This window comes from Lissotriton vulgaris, chromosome 5, assembly GCF_964263255.1.
Source record: "Lissotriton vulgaris chromosome 5, aLisVul1.2, whole genome shotgun sequence".
Taxonomy (NCBI): domain Eukaryota; kingdom Metazoa; phylum Chordata; class Amphibia; order Caudata; family Salamandridae; genus Lissotriton; species Lissotriton vulgaris.
This window is the reverse complement of record NC_141693.1, coordinates 60281239-60306037: the sequence shown is the minus strand read 5'-3', so window position 1 is coordinate 60306037 and position 24799 is coordinate 60281239. Positions and strand designations below refer to the sequence as shown.

Here is a 24799-nt window from a genome sequence, read left to right as displayed (position 1 = left end):
AGCGTTCTCTTCAGTAGAGGTCCTTCCTCGGTCCTGGGGTCTAGAGCCTTCTGTAGAAGGGAGACGGCCATCATTCCCGACTCTGGTCTTCAGTGTTCTCTTCGGTAAAGGTCCTTCCTCCGTCCTGGGGGTCCAGCGCCTCCTGTAGAAGGGAGGCGGCCGTCATTCCCGTCTCTGGTCTTCAGCGTTCTCTTCAGTAGAGGTCCTTCCTTGTCCTGGGGTCCACCGCCTCCTGTTGAAGGGAGGCGGCCACCATTCCCATCTCTGGTCTTCAGCATTCTCTTCAGTAGAGGTCCTTTCTCGGTCCTGGGGGTCCAACGCTCCTGTAGAAGGGAGACGGCCACCATTCCCATCTCTGGTCTTCAGCATTCTCTTCAGTAGAAGTCCTTCCTTGGTCCTGGGGGTCCAGCGCCTCCTGTAGAAGGGAGACGGCCATCATTCCCGTCTCTGGTCGTCAGCGTTCTCTTCAGTGCTGTGCAGAGCTCCATAAAGTTAATAGGGGGCAGTTTATATCATGTCCTAGGATAGTTCACTCCAATTCAACTGTCCAGCCAGATTCATAATTAGCCACAGACCTTTAGAGGGAACAAGTGAACTTGAGAGTGAACCACACACAATCCCTCCTTCCATCAGGATAGATATTCAAGGCAAAAGTTGTACTTGGCCTGAAATACAATCTAATGGAGGGTGGGGGCAGTGGGGGTGTGAGGAGCAGGGAATGGTGGGGAGGCTACAAAGAGAAGGGGGACTGTAGGCGCAGACTACAACCAACATTCTGATTCACCCTAAAACAGAAAGCGTTTCACACACACCGAGGCCCCCATCACCACACATGTTCACAATATTGCATCCTATGGACCTGGCCTGAAGGTACCTGAGCGTGATAGCACTGTGAGGCCGTTCTCATGGTAATACAGCGCTATACAGATCTGTGTCACTACATGCATGCTACACATACACCCTATTTCTCTGTCACAGACCCTGCCTGGTGTTGGGGCCTGCACTCTTCCTGTGTCTCTTCTCCCACATACCCTGCCTGGAGTTGGGTCCTGCACTCTTTCTGTGCCTGTTTTCTGTCACAGACCCTGCCTAGGGTTGGGGCCTGCACTCTACGTGTGCCTGTGTTCTGTCACAGACCTTGCCTGAGTTTGGGGCCCGCACTCTCCCTGTGCCTGTGTTCTGTCACAGATCCTGCCTGGGGTTGGGACCTGCATTCTTCCTTTGTCTGTTTTCTATCACAGACCCTGCCTGGGGTTGGGGCCTGCACTCTTCCTGTGTCGGTTTTCTGTCACTGACCCTGTCTGGGGTTGGGGCCTGCACTCTTCCTGTGTCTGTTCTCTGTCACAGACCCTGTCTGGGGTTGGGGCCTGCACTCTTCCTGTGTCTGTTCTCTGTCACAGACCCTGTCTGGGGTTGGGACCTGCACTCTTCCTGTGTCTGTTTTCTGTCACAGACCCTGCCTGGGGTTGAGGCCTGCATTCTTCCTGTGTCTGTTTTCTGTCACAGACTGATCATTTCTTTTGGTGTCTGTTCCCTCACAGATGCTGCATGTGGCCGGCACCTGTATAGGACAAGGTCCAGACGTGGTTAATCAGCCAAGGGGATCTAGATGTAACATATTTAAGAACAATTTGGATATGTGTGGCCAGAATTTACAATCTGGACATCTGTTACTGGTACTGACAGTCTAAATTGATATGGGCAGTACTTACAATCTGGATACAGAGTGTAAACCGAGGGGATGGCCCCTGGGAAGATACAGATGTTTGGGAAGGTCAAGGGTGAGCGGTTGGGTCAGGGAGGATGTATGACGTTATAACGCATACTTTTACCACGCATACCATTACAACGCGGTATTTACAACGAATACCGTTACAACGCATAGCGCTTAGAGGTGCTGGATAGTGGTAAGTATCATTTTCTATTCCAACACCAGTCCCCGTGGACACTAGGGAAGGTGTTGGATAGAAAATTAAACTTATTCCCTATCCTAGAGCGCCCCCCAGCGCAATGCGTTGTAATGGTATGCGTGGTAATGCCTGCGTTGTAATGGTAGTGCATGGTAAAAACTTTGTTGTAACCGTTGTATACCGGTCAGGGATAGTGCTCATTGGAGAGATGGGTCTTCAGCATTTTCCTAGCTTGGGGGAGGGTCGGAGCTGATGCCATATCGAAAGGGATGCTGTGCCAGATCCTGGGAGCATGAACGGAGAAGGCTTGCCTTCTGGGTATTTCTTCTTACAATTTTTTGTCTGGAGTCTGGTGATATCCGCACTCCTAGTCAGATGTTGTTACCTAGACTTGGCTGCTTTGTTTTGCCAGGTGAGCTGGGGTCTTGTTATCGAGACCTTTATGCGATGCCGCTGGACTGGAAGGAACAGCTAGTCTAGGTCTTTTTCTATTTTAACCCACATGAGGATTCAAATACAGCGATATTTAGTAAGCAAGAGCAGCAGAGCTGTAGATAGTAAATAAAGTGATATGTGACAATAAATAAACACCTACTATTTTAAGACAGACTTGACCAGTGAATTTCATCTAAACTTTCCATTGAAATAAAAAAAAATACATTAGGGGAAGCAGCAGAATTGTGCATAAGAGATAAAGTGCTGCATGGTGATCAGTATGTGGTAAGTAAGTAAGTGCTGCATGTGAAATTGCACAGAATATCTTGATACAAATTCAACCAGTGACTTCCATCTAAATGCATCCTTAAATACATAATTTATTTTTCATATACAGTGCGGAAAAGTGCTATGTGGCCATAAATATAGATTTAATAACCTTTAACAGGTTGAACCAATGGAAGACATGTCATCCCCTATAAAGAGCTGGGCCTGTAAAATGTCATCTAGGTCGAGTAATATATAACTTTAGTCCATCCGCAGCTAATGCTACTGCTTCTAGCTCAACTCAGAGCCCTCCGACCCAGTTTGTGACTGGGGACCATATCTCTCGACCAGTCTTTCCTTCTTATGGCCTTTAAGTTTGTATAAGCTGACCTCTATATTATTAATAGACATGAATCTATTCAGCCACAACACAAACGTTGGGGGGTCAGGTTTGAGCCAATCCGATGCGATACGTAATCGTGCTACCGCAGTGGCAACGAAAATCAGGTACATTTCTTCCTGACCTCTGATATTAGATCATGCGCTATCTACCAGTCCTAAAAGCATCGTTACCGAAGTGAAGCTAATAGAATTTTTGGTAATAGGATTTTAAAAAGCCTCTATTCCTTTAATAAAAGGTAGTAGCTGAGGACATGAGTAAAACATATGCACAATCTCTTGATCAGCTCTGCATTGTTTACACACAGCCGCCATCTTTCCCCCTGTTATCGGCTCTAGTGTAGGTCTTTTAATGTGAACGTGTTATGATTTATTCAAGCCGCTTCATGATCAGGGGTGCTGGGGTGGTTTTGGAGCGACCATTGACCAGGGTCATGTCTCTGCCCCATGGGAGAGGCCTTGTACTTTTGTTCTGAAGTCATCTTCCAGGAGAAACCACTTCTTAATGAGAGGACATTGGAATCAAGCGTTCTTGGCATTCTTTGTCATTCATTCATTGTGTTGCTTGAATGAGAGGTCTGTGTCGAGGGGGGGGTAAAGACCGATGGGTTTACATTGGAGACACAGGCTTAAGTCTGTGGTTGTTCTGAGCTGGTGTCAAACAGGAAGAGTTCAGTCTTTGTGGGGTTTAACTTTATGACATTAGTGAACATCCAAGACTGGATGAGATCAGGGCAGGGTTTGTGGATGTCATTGGGTGAGGATATTTAAGGTAGAGTTGGGCATCATCTGCATATTGATGGATCTTGATGCTGCTGTCTGTAAGGATGGATCAGAGAGAACCCATGTAGAGGTTAAAGATGATGAGAGAAAGGAAGGAGCCCTGAAGTACTCTGCAGGAGACGGGGAATGTTGGTGATCTTGTAGAACCTTTTTGCATGAACTGGAGCCATTTGAGGAGGAGGCTGTTGTCGACTCCTTGTAGTGTGGCTGTCTCAGGCCTCCATACACAGTTATTGCACTTAGAAAACTCGTTAGCTTTGATATTTTCACTTGGTTCTGTGTTGTTTTGGAATGTTTGATAATGTCTCTAGGACAACATCTCTTCTTTGGTGCCAAGTCTATCTGTTTCCATGCTTTGGGCATAAAGTGTGAACAATGTCAAGCAGCAGTAAGTGCCAGCGATGAAGCTTGTTTCCATGGTCCAGGGATTCTGATCCTTCTTGGCAAGAACTGGTACAAAAAAGGGACATCATTGTCTGTGATACCTGGGGCTGGTGCTCACAATCCTGATATGTGTGACTGGTACTTACAATACTAATGTATGACTGGTACGTACAGTCTGGGCACGTGTGGCAGGTACTGTAGTTACTTTTTTTGTAATTAAGACCACACTCTACTGATCTACTCTTATTTCTTGCCCTCTCATCCCTACAGGTGAAACTTCAAGAGTGGCTGCTTGTCCTGAAGAAACAGGAGGGATATTTTCTGGAGTCCAAACTCAAGGAGGAGGAACAATATAAAACCATGAGGGTGAGTGGCTGCAGTGAGTGCTGTGTCTCTGTATATGTCTGTGCCCATGTCTTTGTGTGTCCTCTTTAGTTCAAGACACACAGAGGCGGATGAGTCACACTACAGACTGGGTCATGGTCCCCACCAAATAAATATTCTGACCGGAGTCACTGCACCTGGATATTGGGGCTGAAATCGGACAAGGGCTCGTCCTAAAAAACATAAAATCAAGTAGTACTCTTCTGACCTTAAAGTAGTACTTGCATACTCACACGGTGCGTGTTAGAGTATGTGTGCAGTGGGGTGGCATTATCTGGCTGTGAGTACGTACCACCGTGTGTGTGTGTGCATATATGTGTGTGTGCATGTTCATGCTTAGGGATACGTGTCTAAGTATGAGTTTATATATGGATGGCCCTGGAGTTATCTTTGGGAGCACATGCTTGTCTGCGCATCCCTATATCCGTCTTTTGGGCAGGATTACTGCTTGTGTGTGTCTCCATATTCATATATAAAATTTTGAGCCACAGAGTATACAAATACATGTCCTTATCTTTATGCATGCATGTTTGAGGGTTGTGTATGCTTTAGTCTGGATTTATTGGCTGTGAGTTTGTACCTACATAAGTGAATGCCTGCCTGTGGGCTTGTATATCGCAAGGTCTGGTGGCATTTGTGAGTGTCCACATACATGTGTGCATCTGTGAGTTCGTGACGTGAATGCATAAGTCTGGAGTTATACATCCGTGAGATTTTATATCCATTTGTGTGTGAGTATATATGTATGAATGTGTGTCTCTGAGTGTGTGCATGCATGGACTGAAGATATCCATCTGTGAGTTTGGATGTATGACGTTACAACGCACACTTTTACAATGCATACCTTTACCACACATTTTTTACAACGCAACATCCATTACAACGCATTCCATTACAACGCATGCCATTACAACAAAATTTTAAAAACTACATTTACAACGCATTCCATTACAACGCATACTACCTTTACAACGCATACCATTACAACGCATTACATTACATTGCATGTTTGGTAAGTATTGGATAGTGTAGGGGTCAAATTTACTATTCTAACTCCAGGGGGTGCAACAGTAGGTTAAGTGTTGGATAGTGTAGGGGTAAAAATTACTATTCTAACTCCAGGGGGTGCAACAGTAGGGTAAGTGTTGGGTGGTAATGTTATGCGTTGTAATGGTATGCGTTGCAATGACATGCGTTGTAGTGGTGTGCGTTGTAGTGTCATGCGTTGTAATGGTTGCGTTGTAAATGCATGTGTTTTAATGGATGTTGCGTTGTAAAAGTTTCGTTGTAATGGTAGTGCGTTGTAAAAGTTGCGTTGTAAAGGTTGTTACCCGTGAGTTTGTACAAGGTTTGTGTGTGAGTATATATGTATGAATGTGTTTCTGAGTCTGTGCAAGCATGGACTGAAGATATACATCTGTGAGTGTGTACAAGGTTTGTGTGTGAGTCTGCAAATTAATGTGTGTGTCTGTATGAGTGGGTATCTCTGTGGATGTGTGTATGTATGCACGTTACCGCCCCTTGTCAATGTTCCGCCACTACCTACCTCATCCCCGCTCCCCTATGCCCTCCTCCCGGAAGGAGGTTTAGCCCAAGACACTGTGCACGCATCAAGGCTATCTCAGGACCTGCCTACCTCAATGACGCACAGCACACTCGGTCTTTCGAACATTTACGCTTACCTTTGCCTTTTTATGTGATTTCTGCCTCAAATCTGTTGTAAAGCGCTCCGATACCCTCGGGTCTGGCCAGTGCAATATAAAACCTCTTAATAAATTTGGAGTTATCTATCCATCCATCAGACTGAGAAAGCCTGGTGTAAGCCCCTTCCTAAACAAAGGTTTTAGCAATGTAATAATGCTACGGTATTGTATATACATCGTCGAACACAATAAATAATATACCTCTCTCTAGACCTCTATTTCTTTACCTTGTAGAATGAATCTTAATGGGTTATACATACATTTTGTGAAACATCATGGATACAACATCTTATTATTCAAAAATTGTATTTATTCATTTTAGTTGGTATCTGTATTCATTTACATTGATAGTATTAAAACAGGGAAAAAAATGGAATCTAGAAAAACATACATATTCATAAAAATCTTTTTGTCACAAGTTTCGCTTTTTAATACATTTTCTACATAGACCAACAATTTCATATCTTTATTTACAAATTCAATTTAGTTCTCTTCACTGGACCCCTATAATAATATCATACACTAATCACGTAAACAGAATCACATTCACACTCAATCACACCAATAAAACTAACATACACCCCCAAAAGCACATACACATCCTGGTCAGAAGGGGACATAGATATTGTGAATCTCCATGACCGTGTTGTGGGTTGGGTGCATACAGTAAGGTCGACCCCCGTTTCGGTGGAATATGTCTGATGTTAACCACCTTCTTCAGGACCTTCCAAAATCATATATCTTTCACCTAGTGGTAGGAGTACAGATAATAATGATGCAAGAAAAATTCTCAAATGGTTGCCGCCTTCAAATTAACAAACTATTGTTAAGTCTGTTGGGTCAGTTATAGATGACTCCTATTGGGATATGGTTCTGTTAAACCTGCGTAGACCGGAAGAATCCTCTCTGCTTATTCTTCCAAGATATTTTCTTTGTAAGTGAACAACATCGCTTCTAAGTTGACGTTATTACCTGTTGTCTGTAGTGGTGCCACCACACTGGGGAACCATGTAGAATAAGCAATCATATAGTTTATTACATCCATGAATCATGTCCTGTTAATAAGGGCTCAGGCTTCCATAATTGAGTCTATTTCTAAATAGTATTCGACGTATACAGAACCTAGAGGGACGGAACAATCAGGAGAGGCCACGGAGGCCGAATTTGCACAGCTATCCTCGGAAAGGAACAGTTATATAATATGCAGCAAAAATACTAAAACAGGAAATACGAGGATAAATCAGTTGCAAGCCCATAACCAGGAGGGGATGCCTCCAGAAACTGTGTTAAATACAAACATCAACAGTCCTGTCACGGCGGAGAGCAAAGTGAATTCAGGCAATAAGGGCACAATACGCACAGACCTTGTGATCACAAAGACGGACCTCAACACCAACCAGGTCATGGACCATAGGGAAACAAAGAACATTAGCATTTGCCAATCCCGAAGCAAGGTCACGACAGACTTACCAATTTCCACTTTCATAAACATAGATCACCGCCAGGGACAACATCTTGAGGCACTTGCAGAGCATAACCACATCAGCATGGAACAACATCAGAGAGAGTCAACGAGCCAACTGCCGGAAGCCGGAAATTACAATCAAATGATGGGAGCAGCCGGGACTCATAGAAAAACAGGAGTACACCAGATACATGCTGCCGCACAATCAAATATGCAAGAAACAGAAACCAACAGTGTTGGACTTGGCCCGCAGGGCAGGTTCACCCCTAGACTTTTTGCCTTATTTGTGACCCTGTGTTAGTGATTTTTGGGTCTCTGCGCACTTTCCCCTGAGTCCCAGAGTGAAAGTGCGTGCGTGTAGTATGGCTGGCCTGCCCTCCCATAGGAATGCATGGGGAATGTGTGTGTCCCTAGTAGTTCCTGATGCGTGGGGAGTACAGGCTCGAGTTTAGTATGTATAAACTCGTGAGAGTGAATGCTGCAAGATGGTTTCTGCGGCATGTGTGTGTCTAGTTGGGAAGTGCTACTTCTGGACATTGAGATATGTGTGCAGTGAGGGTGCTGGAGCGTGATTGGCTGGAGCTGGCTGGCATGCCAGGCTCCAGGAAGTCTGGATGGGTCTGCCCGGTGGTGAGTGGGAGATTAGCATGAGTGATGTGTGGGAGGAGTGTACCTGTGTCCTGGATGGGCTGGGTTTTCCCCACACAATGCTGGCTCCGCCCCCCTGTGGTGTGTCTAACGACCCTAGCCTCCCCAGTGAAAGGAATGGGTGGTTGGGCCATCAAGAGTGCTCCAGAACCAGCTGCGACTGGTTTTCCCCCCACCCTGCACCCTGAAACAAAGGATTTGTCAGTATAAGAAGGGGCTGTGTCCCCACTGAAAATGTTCTACTTTTGAATCCTGCCAGAGGGGGCTTGTGCCGCTGCTGGGGCCAGAAGGACCGCCACTTGGGGAGTCTCCCTGCCTGGAGACCCAGTGTGCTGGCTCTGGCCCAGCCTTGCCCCCCCCCTGCCTGCCTCCAGCCCTGCTGGAGCCCTGTCCTGTCCTCCAGTGCTGGGGAGCACTGAGGACTTCTTTGCCTGCAGCCTGAGAGCGCTGCTCTCTGCCCTTCAGCGCTGGGAGCGCGGAGATCGCCTGCCTAGCGCTTGGAGAGCGCTGGATTTTACCCCTAGCGCCTGGGAGCGCTGTGGTCACCCCTCTAGCGCTGGGAGCGGTTGGTCTGCAGAGGCCGGTGCCCACCCGGCATTGTCCGCCCCGAGCGAGGGTCACCGCGCTCCTTAATTGAATTGGAGGCCGGTGCCCACCCGGCATTGTCCCCGGATCACCGCCGCAGCCCAGGAGTGTGCTGCCCCCGCCGGGCCGCCGCGCTGCCTACCGCGACCCGGAAGTGCTGGGTCGGCGGGCCAATCGCTGCGCGGCCCGGGGGAAGCCGACCGGAAGTCCCGCCCCGCTGCCGCGACCCGGAAGTCAGGCAAGCCGGGGGCAAGACAGAGAAGAAACCGGAAGCGGACGGGAGGCCACCCCGCGCTCCGGTGGAAAGAGAAGCCGGCGTCTTCCCGTTTCCTCCCCAGGCTCCCAAAGAGAGGGAGAGCCCAGGGAGGAGTATCCAGAGAGCCCCGAGGAGCGGGAGCTCTCGAAGAGCAGAGCCTGCCACGTCGTGCCTGGGACACCGGGACGAGAGGAGAGGAGCCCCGCCCGCAGCCCAGCTGAACAGCCGGTGAGTGCGAGGGCGGGTTCGGTGTGTCCTGCGAGTGGCCCCAGTGAGAGGAGCCCGTTTAGCATTCCTTTTGGCCACGAGGTGCCCCGGGGGCACCAGTCGAGTTAGAGCCCAGTGAGGCTCTTGGCAAGCATCATTGCTTTGGGTCCCCAGAGAGGGGGACCCCACAGCCCAGCGAGGCTGCACCTTTTTGTTGCTGGAGCCCTGAGAGGCTCAGCAGCCCCCCTTACTTGTGTAAGAGAGCCTGAGAGAGGCTCACCAGTGCCACAGTGGTGGTTCTTTGAGCCCAGAGAGGCTCCAACGTTGCCCTAACTTTCCCTGCTCCAGTTGCCCAGCACTTTGTGGGCAACTGCCACGTTTAGGCCCTGACATTGGGACACCGGGACAGTCACAGGTGGTGACTTGTGAGTTTGGCGCAATTGTTATTGATTCTGCACCTCTGAATGTATTGTTTATGCGTCATGTGCCTTTACACCTCTGAATGTTACGGCATCATGTGTTTTGCTTTTACACCCCTACAGGTAGTGTGACGTGTAGGTGGTTGTTTTCTCCCTAGTACAGGTGGTGCTAGCGAGGCCCTGTTACCAGTGATTACTGGTTGTATGCTCTACTTTTATATTGGGTACTACAAGTGCTATTACTGAAGGTATTGCTGTTACTGAAGGTATTGCTAAAGTGCTCTTACTGAAGGTATTGCTTACAAAGTGCTATTACCCGTGACAGTGATCCAAGTGGTCCTGTCCTGTACAAATATCCCTTGTAAATTCCGCCCGTGCCTGCTGGCACAGTGTAACAAGATGTGTGTTTTATCTGATGTATATTTATTATAATACAAAGGCTATTTTTACATAACCTTGTGTGGAGTGTTTCTTTGTGGTGGGCCTTGGGTGTTGTTGCTGGGGTGCATGCGCAAATACTTAACTTACATCGCCTCCAAGTTTAGCCTTGACTGCTCGCGCCACGTTACCTAGAGGGCGAGTGAGGGGTTATCTTGGCGTGTAACTCCCTTGCCCTGACACTTAGAAATGGCGATCCCTGACTGACCTCGACACGAGTCTTGGCCGGCCAGGGTCCCGTTTCTAACATTGGCGGCAAGCGGTGAGGATAAGGATTTGTGTTTGCGTTGTACCACAGTAGCAACTGGCCACTACAAAGCTCTGCATTTTAGATAACCACATTTTTGGGGATTATTGTGTTTTTGGTGAAGTTCCATTATTGCTTCTCCTGAAGAGTGTCATTTGATAATTGTGTTCAGTACATTTGTGCCCCGCCCTGCTTCCAGAGCTTGGTACCTGTGTCTCATGTGGTCAGGTTGAGAAGTCAGGGGTGGTAGAAACTGCCTTACCGATCCGAGGGGAGGGTGTGTGTGGATGAATGGTGTGTTTCCCTGGACGCATGAGTGAGTTCTTTTTTTTTTAAGGAGAGTGGAAGTTTTGGAATTGTGTACTTTTACTTCAGATTGCTAGGTCCCTTGTGTTGCATGTGTCTGTGAGCATCCTGTCAAGATGGAATCTCCTTTTAACCTTTGTAGCCTGTTTAAGTACAGTGTGCATGAGTTGGTACGGTTATGTAAGGAGAGAGACATCCCAGTGAGTGAGTCAGACACCCAGTCCAAGCTTAGGGATAACATGATCCTGTGGCAGAAGAGTGACTGGGAGCGTGAGCACAGTGAGAGGGAGAGGGCCCGGACCGCACACCATGAGGGTGGTGGGTCTGAGGGGAGCCCTGAAGAGTCTGATGTGGAGAGTGAGTTTGACAGTGAATGGGCGCCAGCAGAGAGCGAGTACCCCCTAGATAGGGAGTCCCTTGCTGGGTCCCGTGTCAGATGTAGCCCCCCATCCCTTTCCCTGTCCCCAGAGGAGTGGGTGGATAGGAGAGAAGAGAGGGAGCACCAGCTGGCCATGGAGAAGCTCAGGTTAGAGCATGCCAGAGAGATGGCGCAGCTGGGTGTGAATGAGCGGACTGCAGAGGCTGAGAGGGCCTTGGCCAGGGAGAAGTTAGCCCTAGAGTGTAGGTTATCCCCTGACCACAGTCATAATTTTCTGGATCCCCCAGGGAGGGTTGAGTCCAGTGGTGGCAGCTATGTAGAGCCCAGTGCGAGCAGTCCCACCCCCAGTTCCCCCAGTCTGGTACCTGTTTCCCCATAGGAGGAGTTAAGGTTGAAATTCAGGGGCAGTAGGAAGCTGCCTCACCAGTCGTAGGAGGAGTTTGAGGATGAATGTTGTGGGACACTGTTTGATTGGGTAAAGGTTCACACGAAAGATGATTTTGATGTCTTGTTTGAGTTGATTGTCAAGGAGCACCTGCTCAGTTGTTGTTCTCCAAGGTTGCGCACACACCTGTTGGGGTGTGGATTGTCTGAGGCAAGTGAGCTTGCGGAGGAAGTGGACCGCTGGGAGAGTGCTAGAGGTTCTTTAGAGTCCCTAGTGAGTGAGTCCAACAGTAGTGGTACAGGGAGCTTCCAGCCCAGCGTGGTGTAAGAGGCTCAGTGTAGCCCAGCTAGGTCCCAGTATAGTGAGAAGGGTGGAAGGGCTGACTGCCTGGCTCAGTGGAGCAGGAGTCAGGGGGTGGCTGAGAGCACCCAGAGGCCCGAAGCCCTGTCTCAGAACTTGGGTGGTTTCTTGAGGGAACACCAGGTTAGGGACCTAGGCGGTCCTGTTAGTACACTTGAGGAGGATCTCCTAGTGTCTAGGGAACCTGGAGCGTCTGTAACTAGAGCTCCAGGGGTTCCAGTGTCCGGCAGTGTCGCTCCAGTTGGGAGGGCACAGAAGTCCGAAGCGAGGAGTGATTGGGGGATGAGTTTCCCAGTGGATGCACCAGTGGACCAGAGACTAGCCAGTGGGGCTAGATCTTCTTGGGTGGACCCGGGTGGCGCCACTTCTGGTCTGGGGGATCTTTGCGCACTGTCAGGTGGACAGGAGGCGGGAGATCTGCGCCAGACAGACCGTCACACGACACATGGGTCATGTGTCAGCCTCAGGGGGATTGCGTGTGAGTCCCCAGAAGTCCTGGAGTGCCAGGCAATTATTCCACCAAAGGTTTTAGACCGGAGGTTGGGAGGCCAGGTTCAGGTTCGGCCTGACCTGAAGGGTAGGACGACTGTAACCAGTGTCCTGACCGGTTCTTCCAGAGGAACTTCTCCAGTTGGGAGAGGGCAGACCTCTGGAAGGGGGTGCAGAGGGTGGGAAAGCCCACCTCTGACCCCGGCGCAACCTGAGGGGTTAAACCCTGGGTTGGAGTGGCGTTGTAAGGGTACCCCTCGCAGGAGGAGGAACCCTGGAAGAAGAGATAAGGGGAGGAAAGCCTTCTCTGAGACTCCTGGTCCGCCTGAGGTTGTAGACCAAAGGCTGGTGAACCAGTGGCAGTCTAGTCCTGTCTTGCAGACAGGGAGAGTGGAGAATGGACACTATGTGCCAGGGGTTACTACCCCCCGCTCTGCGAATTGGCAAGGACCGGTGGCACCTGGGTGGCCCAGGGCCTGGTCCTGGCCGCGGACAGCTGAGGAGTACCAGTGGGGTAGCCCAGTTGGTCCTTACAGTAGCTTTAGAAGGAACCCTAGGGGTTCACCGTGGCATAGAACAGGAGGGTGTCCCGGCAGTGGCGGGCCTGCGTCCGTGTTCTATCGCCCCAAGCAGGGAAGTCCATCACGGTGGTGATTGTTCTCCCCTGCGTTTTGGCTGGAAGGGGGTTGTGTTGGACTTGGCCCGCAGGGCAGGTTCACCCCTAGACTTTTTGCCTTATTTGTGACCCTGTGTTAGTGATTTTTGGGTCTCTGCGCACTTTCCCCTGAGTCCCAGAGTGAAAGTGCGTGCGTGTAGTATGGCTGGCCTGCCCTCCCATAGGAATGCATGGGGAATGTGTGTGTCCCTAGTAGTTCCTGATGCGTGGGGAGTACAGGCTCGAGTTTAGTATGTATAAACTCGTGAGAGTGAATGCTGCAAGATGGTGTCTGCGGCATGTGTGTGTCTAGTTGGGAAGTGCTACTTCTGGACATTGAGATATGTGTGCCATGAGGGTGCTGGAGCGTGATTGGCTGGAGCTGGCTGGCATGCCAGGCTCCAGGAAGTCTGGATGGGTCTGCCCGGTGGTGAGTGGGAGATTAGCATGAGTGATGTGTGGGAGGAGTGTACCTGTGTCCTGGATGGGCTGGGTTTTCCCCACACAATGCTGGCTCCGCCCCCCTGTGGTGTGTCTAACGACCCTAGCCTCCTCAGTGAAAGGAATGGGTGGTTGGGCCATCAAAAGTGCTCCAGAACCAGCTGCGACTGGTTTTCCCCCCACCCTGCACCCTGAAACAAAGGATTTGTCAGTATAAGAAGGGGCTGTGTCCCCACTGAAAATGTTCTACTTTTGAATCCTGCCAGAGGGGGCTTGTGCCGCTGCTGGGGCCAGAAGGACCGCCACTTGGGGAGTCTCCCTGCCTGGAGACCCAGTGTGCTGGCTCTGGCCCAGCCTTGCCCCCCCCTGCCTGCCTCCAGCCCTGCTGGAGCCCTGTCCTGTCCTCCAGTGCTGGGGAGCACTGAGGACTTCTTTGCCTGCAGCCTGAGAGCGCTGCTCTCTGCCCTTCAGCGCTGGGAGCGCGGAGATCGCCTGCCTAGCACTTGGAGAGCGCTGGATTTTACCCCTAGCGCCTGGGAGCGCTGTGGTCACCCCTCTAGCGCTGGGAGCGCTTGGTCTGCAGAGGCCGGTGCCCACCCGGCATTGTCCGCCCCGAGCGAGGGTCACCGCGCTCCTTAATTGAATTGGAGGCCAGTGCCCACCCGGCATTGTCCCCGGATCACCGCCGCAGCCCAGGAGTATGCTGCCCCCGCCGGGCCGCCGCGCTGCCTACCGCGACCCGGAAGTGCTGGGTCGGCGGGCCAATCGCTGCGCGGCCCGGGGGAAGCCGACCGGAAGTCCTGCCCCGCTGCCGCGACCCGGAAGTCAGGCAAGCCGGGGGCAAGACAGAGAAGAAACCGGAAGCGGACAGGAGGCCACCCCGCGCTCCGGTGGAAAGAGAAGCCGGCGTCTTCCCGTTTCCTCCCCAGGCTCCCAAAGAGAGGGAGAGCCCAGGGAGGAGTATCCAGAGAGCCCCGAGGAGCGGGAGCTATCGAAGAGCAGAGCCTGCCACGTCGTGCCTGGGACACCGGGACGAGAGGAGAGGAGCCCCGCCCGCAGCCCAGCTGAACAGCCGGTGAGTGCGAGGGCGGGTTCGGTGTGTCCTGCGAGTGGCCCCAGTGAGGGAGGGCCGCTCCCCTGAGAGGAGCCCGTTTAGCATTCCTTTTGGCCACGAGGTGCCCCGGGGGCACCAGTCGAGTTAGAGCCCAGTGAGGCTCTTGGCAAGCATCATTGCTTTGGGTCCCCAGAGAGGAGGACCCCACAGCCCAGCGAGGCTGCACCTTTTTGTTGCTGGAGCCCTGAGAGGCTCAGCAGCCCCCCTTACTTGTGTAAGAGAGCCTGAGAGAGGCTCACCAGTGCCACAGTGGTGGTTCTTTGAGCCCAGAGAGGCTCCAACGTTGCCCTAACTTTCCCTGCTCCAGTTGCCCAGCACTTTGTGGGCAACTGCCACGTTTAGGCCCTGACATTGGGACACCGGGACAGTCACAGGTGGTGACTTGTGAGTTTGGCGCAATTGTTATTGATTCTGCACCTCTGAATGTATTGTTTATGCGTCATGTGCCTTTACACCTCTGAATGTTACGGCATCATGTGTTTTGCTTTTACACCCCTACAGGTAGTGTGACGTGTAGGTGGTTGTTTTCTCCCTAGTACAGGTGGTGCTAGCGAGGCCCTGTTACCAGTGATTACTGGTTGTATGCTCTACTTTTATATTGGGTACTACAAGTGCTATTACTGAAGGTATTGCTGTTACTGAAGGTATTGCTAAAGTGCTCTTACTGAAGGTATTGCTTACAAAGTGCTATTACCCGTGACAGTGATCCAAGTGGTCCTGTCCTGTACAAATATCCCTTGTAAATTCCGCCCGTGCCTGCTGGCACAGTGTAACAAGATGTGTGCTTTATCTGATGTATATTTATTATAATACAAAGGCTATTTTTACATAACCTTGTGTGGAGTGTTTCTTTGTGGTGGGCCTTGGGTGTTGTTGCTGGGGTGCATGCGCAAATACTTAACTTACATCGCCTCCAAGTTTAGCCTTGACTGCTCGCGCCACGTTACCTAGAGGGCGAGTGAGGGGTTATCTTGGCGTGTAACTCCCTTGCCCTGACACTTAGAAATGGCGATCCCTGACCGACCTCGACGCGAGTCTTGGCCGGCCAGGGTCCCGTTTCTAACAAACGGTATAAATTGGCAAGATACAACTGCATTGCTGTTCACACCAGAATACATTTCTAAGGGCAGATTTGACATTATGAATCACGGCAACATTCTTCGCTTACTATCTCACATACCAACCCTGTCTGAAATCACGTCAACTGACCTAGTCTCGATAGAATTTATCAAAGGCAAGGATGCCGAGTCTAGGGGGAAAACGCGTGCTTTATAGAGTTAACCTACTATCGCACAAATAATATATCAAGAAAGGGATACTTTTTAAGAACTGGGGGATAACCATTATGCCACACATCAAGCCAGGATATCCCGACCTGCTGAGGCCAAATCATACAGCTGGAAACCCGGCACCCGATGGTAGGTTCATCAGCTCGGTACTGAAAGGAGCCAGGGGGCAAAGTAAAACAAATGGAGAAGTCTTCCTGGCAAAATGTGAAAGTAATCAAGTCCCCACAACAATACCAAAATGGGACACCAACATAAGATGGAGCTCAAGAACAATAAACAACAGGGGTACAGATTGACAACTTAGAGGGAAAAGAGAAAGATCAGTCATAAGTCGGTCTCTACGGATATGTTCCTGGAATGTGAATGGCCTGGCAAGCAAACTGTTGGATGCGGATTTCATTGATTATATCAGGGCCTTCGACATTGTGGCTCTACAAGAGACCTGGCTGAGAGAATCCCCACACTTGCAAGGATGTCTGCGCTTCTACACAAGTGCACTGGCTGAGGCAAAACACGGCCATCTACAGGGGGGCTTGGCCACATATGTTGCATGTGAAATTAATCTCAATGTCCAGAATCTAGGCTCTTCTTCATTTGCAGGTCTTGCTTTAAACTTACACTGCTCGGGCTCAATACTAGCAACAGACCTTAACATCACAATTATCAACGTCTATATCCAACCAAAGCGAAAAGGTAAATTAATAAAAGAAATGTGCAAGTTGGTAGAAAAATATATTACAGAAGGACCATCAGCGGAGCTCATTCTTACAGGTGATCTAAACCTAAATCTAATGGGGCCGAAATGTCGATACAAAACACAATCTGGAACATTCCAACGCAAGGGGAGCCACCTTCTAGCAAGCAAACAAAAGCAGGACTGTCGGCCTTGGAAGAATTGGAACACTTACATTTAAGAGCACTAAACGGTAGATCAAGAGGAGACAATCCCCCTGTAGCAACATACTGCTCATCCAGGAATAATACTATTCTGGATTACACTTTCGTCTCCCTTGATCTGTTCCAGTACATTACCCTATTTCGTTTAGGGAACAAAGGGGATAGTGATCACCGGCCACAAGAAATTGAGCTTAGAACAACAGTCCAAATGTTCCACCAAACCTGGAACGATGCCACCACTACTTTAAGTGGCTAACTCAGGACATGGAAGTAGTGTCTTCTCGGTTATGAGGGCATGCTTGGAACACCACTGCAGGTCACCAAACAGGTACTGTTCTGGGCTTCAGGGAGCTATAACATTACAGTTTTGCAAAACACAGGCACACATTCCTTATTAACACTGGTCATACAAGGACACAACCCTCTACCAAGGAGAGAGCTATGAGGTGCAACCCTCTGCCAGGACCAGTGACACAATACAAGAGCACAACACTACCAGGACTGGTGTCACATCACAGGAGCACAACCCTCTACCTGTATACTAGTGACACATACAGTAGCACAACCCCCTACCAGCAGTGGAGACATATCCGACACCACAAAATGTCTGACACCAGTCAATTTTGGTGACGCATGAGAAACGCACCGCTCTCCACTGCTGAACCCCTCCTATTCCTACTGGGACGAGGCGTGCCTCACGTGATAACACACAGGCTCCTGCTCTAAGGTACAGTGTGATGTACCTCACCTGATAACACACAGGCTCCTGATTCAAGCCACAGTGTGACATACCTCACCTGATAACACACAGGCTCCTGCTCTAAGCCACAGAGTGACGTACCTCACCTGATAACACACAGGCTCCTGCTCGAAGCTACAGTGTGACATACCTCACCTGATAACACATAGGCTTCTGCTCTAAACCACGGTGTGATATACCTCACCTGATAACACATAGGCTCCTGTTCTAATCTACAGTGGGACATAACTCACCTGATAATTCACAGCCTCATATCTTAGGATAGGACAAGATGTCGAACCAATCTCCTCACTCATCTTTTACAGAAATTGATTAATTACCTTCAGAAACATTGATTTATCTGGTAATTCTGCATTTTGTAACAGAATGCACATACTTTGTTTATGATTTTGAACGTGAAATTCCCACATCAGTGATTCCCCATCACTCTGAATGAGGGCCATTGTAGGACACCCTCTCAGCGTCTCCTTCTGGGTGAACACATCCATTGTGGTGGCAGGACAGGGGCAGCCCGCACTCCCCAAATCTTGTGTCTTCCCTCCCAAGAGCTGAAACTTCCTGGACCACCTTCTTTTACAGCATCATTTGACTTCAGCCAGTCCCTCCACTCAGCCTGTCTTTGACTGTCTCTGCCTGCGGTGGGTTCACTTCCTTGCACTCTCCATGAACGAGCTTCTCTGCAGCTTCACAAATTCTGACCTCTCTACAGTTCATGAGGTGTCTGAGGGAAGGGGGAGGGCAGGAGTGTGAGAAGGATGGAAGACAGGAGAAAGGAAGGTAGTAAGAGATTGCCGTTCAGAAATTAGGAAAAGCACATTAGTGATCTTATATTTTAAGGAACTATCCACCCGTCCACCCTCCTTCTGGACTCTGACTCCAAGTACAGCTTGTAGAAAGCTTTTTATTATCTAAACCGCTTTTCTTTGCTTCTGACAGAACAAGCTAAGAGTTGAGAAGAATAAAATTGAATCTGATTTTGAAAAGCTGCGGCAGCTTCTGAAAGAAAATGAGCAAGCACTGCACAGAAGACTGGAGGAGATGGAGAAGAAAATGACCATGATAGAAAATGCAAATATCACCAAACTGTCCAATCAAATCACCTCTCTCAGGGCCCTGATGACGGAGATAGAAAAGAAGTCTGAGGCGCCAGCGTGGGAACTCCTGAAGGTGAGATACTGTTTGGGAAATAAAACAGAAGAAGGAAGTGAAATATTCTTATTTTGTGTGCATTATTAAATGTATGAGTGGAACACATGTGATCTCCTGGCTGGGTCAATGCACAGTGACCCCACACACTCGGACAGCCACACACAATATACAGAGATGGATAATTTACATTGTCCCACTTGATGCTGTGAGCCCAACTCAATATACAAACTGTGAAATGTACATTGACCGTTTACGGTGCGATATACAAGTTAATAACCCATCTATATACAAAATATATATGTGTTTTATCTATTGGGATAATGCAACACACCAAGCAATTCCAGTGACTGTAAATATGTATGTATAGGCATTTATATAGCGCACTACTTACCCAGAGGGTCCCAAGGCGCTTCGACCGCTGCGAAACCCTTCCTGGCTTCCCTGAGAGATGGTCCCTTAATGGGTATCTCCAGGGTGAGACCAGGCATCCCCGGCGGTCGGGTGGGGCCATTAGTGAAGATGAGGCAAGCTAATGCCCAGAGTTGCCGAGTGTGATCGCTGATCAGAGTGGGCACCGAGGCGAGAGAATTCTCGAGTCCGCTGACCCTGGTCCAGAAACCTGCCGCGCCGGGAATCGAACCCTGGTCCCGGGCTGTGCTCTGCTCTCGGGTCTGCCGCCTCTAACCAGTGAGCCACACTACTTCACTAAATAATATATAAAGACCAAGGAGCAAAAAGTGTTAAAAGTTATATAGAGATGGAAAGCTTAATGAGCGACAACACCCGGGAGAAATGGAAAGAACCCAAATTCCTTCTTTTCTAAGTTTGAAAACATTTCTGTTCTAATGCGGTTACTTTTCTCCTGATGCAGGTGGCCACTTAGGTTTGCATGCACTGAACCTCTTGTTAGGGTGAACAGCTATATTACTAGGAATTTGGAATCAGTAATGGAAAGCTGTTAGAAATGGGATTTCTGGCTAGCTGAGACTTGCGCCAAAGCGAAGCAGAAACCACCACTCTAGTCAGGATAAGGGAGTTCCACTCCTAAAATAACCCCTGGTCACCCCCTTGGTAGCTTGGCACGAGCAGCTAGGCTTATCCTAGAGGCAGTGTGTAAGGCGTTTGCACATAACCAACAGTAATATTGTGTATGCACTACAAAAGGAAACCACACCAGTTTAGAAAATATTTTTATATACTTTAAGACAAGACCAAATATGATAAAAATCCACAATACTATACTTAAAATCTGCCATTATCAAAATAAGTTTCAAACACAGTTCCTTGATGTCGATAGCTCCGTCTGGGGCTATCACGGCATTGTGAACAACAAATCCAAAAGTTCTGGCTGGTAGTGGGGTCGCGCGCCAGCTGCAGTGCCGGGAAGACCAGCCAACAGTATCTGTATGAAACGCAGGGCGATGGGGCCCTTGAAGTCGCTCGCGTTGCAGGTCGAGCTCCTCTCTGATGGAATCAGGAGCGCTGGCGCTGACAGGCGTCGGGTGCTGCGGTGCGAAGTGCAGCGGTACGGCGTGCGGTGCCCTCAGGTCGTGGTGCGAGCAGCGGCTCGGTGGCGGCGTTAGATGACGTCGTCGGTGAGACCAGGGTCGTGGTGCGGGATGAAGGTGCTCGTCACGGTGCGGGCAGGTCACGGTGCAAGCGGCTGCGTCGTCGTTGCCGAAGCGCTGTCGTCGGCTGACGAACGGGAGTCGATGGCACCGGCATTGGTAGGCCAAGGCTGCGGTGCGGGATGAGGGCGGTGCTTCGTGTAACTTACAAGCGGTGTCCTCGAACCACAGTGCAAGCAGCGGCGTAGACTTCGGCGTGGAGCGGTGCAGAGTGCAGTGCCAACAGGCGTCGTCGGGGAGACCAGGGTCACAGTGCGGCGTTGCGGCGGTGCTCTCTAGGGTACCAAAGCTTCGTGAAGCGAAGCGGTGCGGAGTGTGGTGCTCACAGGTCGTGGTGCAACCAGCGGCTCAGTGGCGGTGTCAACAGGCGTTCTTGGTGAGACCAAGGTTGCAGTGCGACGGTGCCATTTGTGGTGCCTTCAGGACACGGAGTCGGCAGCGGCGTTATAGGCGTTGTCGAGTTGCTTTTCCTTTGATTGCAGCACACACAGACAGTCCCCAGTGCTGCGGGCAATAGAGCTTGAAGTCTTTGTGGTTCCTGAGACTTCGTGAACAGGGGGCAAGCTCTACCTCAAGCCCTTGGAGAGGCTCACAAATTAGGTTGTAGAAAGTCCAGACCAGGTCTTTCACTGCCCAAGACAAAAGCAGCCACTGCAGGTCAGCCCAGCAAAGCACCCAGCAAAGCAGTCTTTCCATTTAGCAGCTTCTCCGGCTCTTCTTCTTGGCAGTCTTCTTGTCCCAGATGAGTTCTAAAGTTCAGGGTCTGGGCCCCAGTATTTGTACACAACAATCCTTTGATCTTTTAGACAGAGGGTGTCTGTGTCCGGACAGAACCAGTCCGGCCTACTCTGGTGTGATTTCCTGGCAGGAGGTGGAGACGGCATTGTCAGAGGCAGACCAGGCCCTTTGAGGTGCAAGGAAATCTCCCCCATCTTCCCCCATCGCAGCCCAGGTCTATTCAGCCCTTTCCTGACATACCTAGACTATCTGGAGCTACATCCGCTCCCCAGCCTTCTGTCATCCAAAACCCAGACAGGCAATCCACATCCCAGTAGAGGCACTCAGGACGGCCGAGCAAAATAATACCCACTTTCTAAAAGTGGCGTTTATGAACTCAGAATAAAAAGGGCACCCTCGCTAAAAGCTGCGTCTTTAGATTCTGAGTTCAGGCATAATAAATTTAATTTCCTTACCTCCTTACCTCCTTCCCCAGGCCAGTTGGGTTTATAAGATGTTATAACCGGATGGCCCGATCCATCGAATGGGGGGAGGGGTGACCTTACAATAGTGAAGAGCGAATTTGGCTGTATTCACTATCAGGACATCCCACACACACACACACTCGGGCATGTCCTACCTTTCTCATACAATGCACCCTGCCCATAGGGGTACCTTGGGCCTACCTTAGGGGTGTCTGACATGTAATAAAACGGGAGGTTCCGTGACGGGCCAGTGTGGGCATGGGCCGAGTCAACATGGCAGTCGCAACTGCGCGCAGACTCTGTGATGGCAGGTCTGAGTTAACTTTTTCTGTGCTATGTGCGTGGGTGACACAATCCGTGCTGGAGGCCCACGAGTAGCGTTTGATTCACAAGCCCTAGCACCCGTAGTGCACTTTACTAGGGACTGACATGCAAATCAAATATCCAATTGTGAAAACATCAATCCATAACATACTTTACCACAGGAGCACCTGCACTTTACCACTGATCAGCAGTGCGAAAAGTGCACAGAAACATTACGCCAGCAAAAACAGTCAAAATCGCGAGGTCAAAAAGAAAAAACTCAGGGGAAACACGCCAAAAGATGCTAAGTCTAACACATGTCCCCTCCAGCTGAAAGTAGGGAGAACTACCCACCCTCCTGGGAGTTATATTCACTAAGGCAGAAGAACCTGGACAGACCATCTGCATTGGCGTGTTCTGTGCCAGGGCGGTGTTCCACCATAAAGTCTATTGCCTGTAGAGAGATGGACCACCTCAGCAGTTTCGGATTCTCACCTGTCATTTGCATCAACCATCTGAGGGGCCTGTGGTAGGTCTGAACCCGGAAGTGAGTCCCAAACAGGTATGGTCTCAGCTTCTTCAGCGCCCAGACCACAGCGAAAGCGTCCCTTTCTATGGCACTCCACCTCTGTTCCCTGGGCAGTAGTCTTGGCCCTCTTCGTTTATTTGCGAGAGCACCGCTCCCACTCCATGCTCTGAAGCGTCGGTCTGCACAACCAATTCCTTGGAGAAGTCGGGTGCCTTGAACAAGGGTGCCGTGCACATGGCGGCCTTCAAGGCATCAAAAGCCTTCTGGCCGGACTCAGTCCAGATCGCCATCTTTGGCTGCTTCTTGGAAGTCAGTTCAGTTAAGGGGCAACAATGGTGCCGTATCACTTAAAAAACCTCCTGTAGTACCCGGTGAGTCCCAAGAAGGCCCTCACATCCGTCTGGGTCTTGGGGGGCTCCCAAGCCAGAATGGTGTCAATCTTGGGCTGTAGGGGCGCCACCCGGCTGCTCCCTACCTGGTGTCCCAAGTACACCACCGACCCCTGCCCGATCTAGCACTTACTGGCCTTAATCATGAGGCCTGCTTTCTGCAGCACCTTTAACACTTACCTGAAGTGCTGCAGGTGTTCGTCCCAACTGGAACTGAACACCGCAATTTCGTCCAGGTATGCTGCACTGAATTTCTCCAGCCCAGCCAACACCTGGTTGACCAACCTCTGAAAGGTGGCAGAGGCATTCCTCAACCCGAAGGGCATCACACAGAACTGGTAATGTCCTTCCGGGGTTGAGAACGCGGATCTTTCCTTGGCCCCCTCAGTTAGAGCAATCTGCCTGTACCCCGACGTTAAATCAAACGTACTAAGGAATTTGGCAGCTCCCAACCAATCGATGAGCTATGTTTCACCGGGGGGCTGTCACCGGTGTCCACATCCTGGGTATACCAGTGAGTAACACCTGGGGTCAAGGAGAAAAGCAGGGCAAACTGCCCCAGCAACTGGCGACACTCGCTCTGTTGCTCAGTGGTCAGGGTGGGGGAGAGAATCCCACCATCCACCGACCCATCCCCCTCTTGGGCAGACAGGAGGTCTTGGAGAGGCTCACTCCCTGCTTCCTCCCCGTCGTCCGTCTCCAAGAGCATGCTCACTTCGGACCTCTCAAAGTGGGGCTTGAGGGGGTTCCCGTGGAGGACCCATAAAGGGGTCCGGGGAGCCTGCAAATCCACCAGGTAGGTGACTTCACTTTTGCGCTCCACCACCTCAAATGGTCCAGTCCACTTGACCTGCAAGGCACAAGGTTCCACTGGGGCCATAACCCACACTTTTTTCCCAGGTTGAAACTTGACCAGAGTGGCATTCTGGTCATACCACTTCTTCATTTCTTCCTGGCTGGCCTCGAGGTTTACCTGAGCGAGTTTTCTGAAGCAGGCAGTTTGGTTTCGGAAGGCCAGCATGTAGCTAAACACATCCTGGGGCGTCTTCCTGGGAGCAGCCTCCCAGCCTTCCTTCACCAAGCTTAGAGGACCTTGCACCGGGTAACCGTACTGTAGCTCAAAGGGACTGAACCCGAGAGACTTCTGGGGTACCTCCCGGTACGCAAAGCAAAGGCACGGTAAGAGGACGTCCCACTTTCGCCTCATGGGTTTGGTGAGACCCTTGTTCATGCTCTTCAAAGTCTGGTTGAACCTTTCCACCAGACCGTTACCTTGGGGGTGGTAAGGTGTGGTGAACTTGTAAGCAACACCACACTCCTTCCACAGGGATGTCATATACTTTGATATGAAATTGGCACTCCTGTCAGAAACCACCTCTCTGGGGAACCCCATCAGCAGAAGATCCCCATTAACGCCCAGCCCACCACTGGCGCTGTTGTTGTCCTGAGAGGGATTGCCTCTGGGTACTGTGTGGCATGGTCCACCAAGACCAGGATGTACCTGTTGCCCATGGCTGTCTTGGGATCCAGTGCCTCCACAATGTCCATCCCTACCCTCTCGAAGGGTGTCCCAACAACTGGGAACGGTTAGAGAGAAGCTTTGACCTTCCTCCCACTCTTGCCACTTCCCTGGCAAGTTTGGCAAGACCGACAATGCACATCCAACTGCCTTCGCATTTGGGGCCAGAAGAAGTGGGTGACAAGCCTGTCAAAGGTCTTGTCCTGCCAAAGGCATGTCGTGAGTCAGATCCAGTAGCAAGGTCTGGAAACGCTGGGGTACCACAAGCACACAGGCTGACCCAGGTTCCGCGACCTTAGGCTCGCTGTACCGGAGATCATTCTCCCAGTAGATCCAATGTGACCAGTCGCCTGGGCTGCGGCCTGCCGCGGCAGACCCTCCAGAGAAGGGTACTCTTTCTGCTCCTGGCAGAACTCCTCCCTGGTGGGACCCCCTTTTTGCTGCCAATGGTTCAGCTCAGAGATTTCCCCCAGTT

At 50.4% G+C, this 24799-nt stretch overlaps 1 pseudogene across 1 annotated transcript in view; it reads left to right on the top strand.

The window, feature by feature from the left end:
* LOC147710156 (E3 ubiquitin-protein ligase TRIM39-like) overlaps window positions 1-24799 on the top strand; it is a 109313-nt pseudogene that overhangs the window by 6861 nt on the left and 77653 nt on the right. The window contains exons 2-3 of the transcript XR_015295579.1: window positions 4449-4544; window positions 18542-18772. The product of XR_015295579.1 is annotated as an E3 ubiquitin-protein ligase TRIM39-like (transcript). The remainder of the gene's footprint in view (window positions 1-4448; window positions 4545-18541; window positions 18773-24799) is intronic.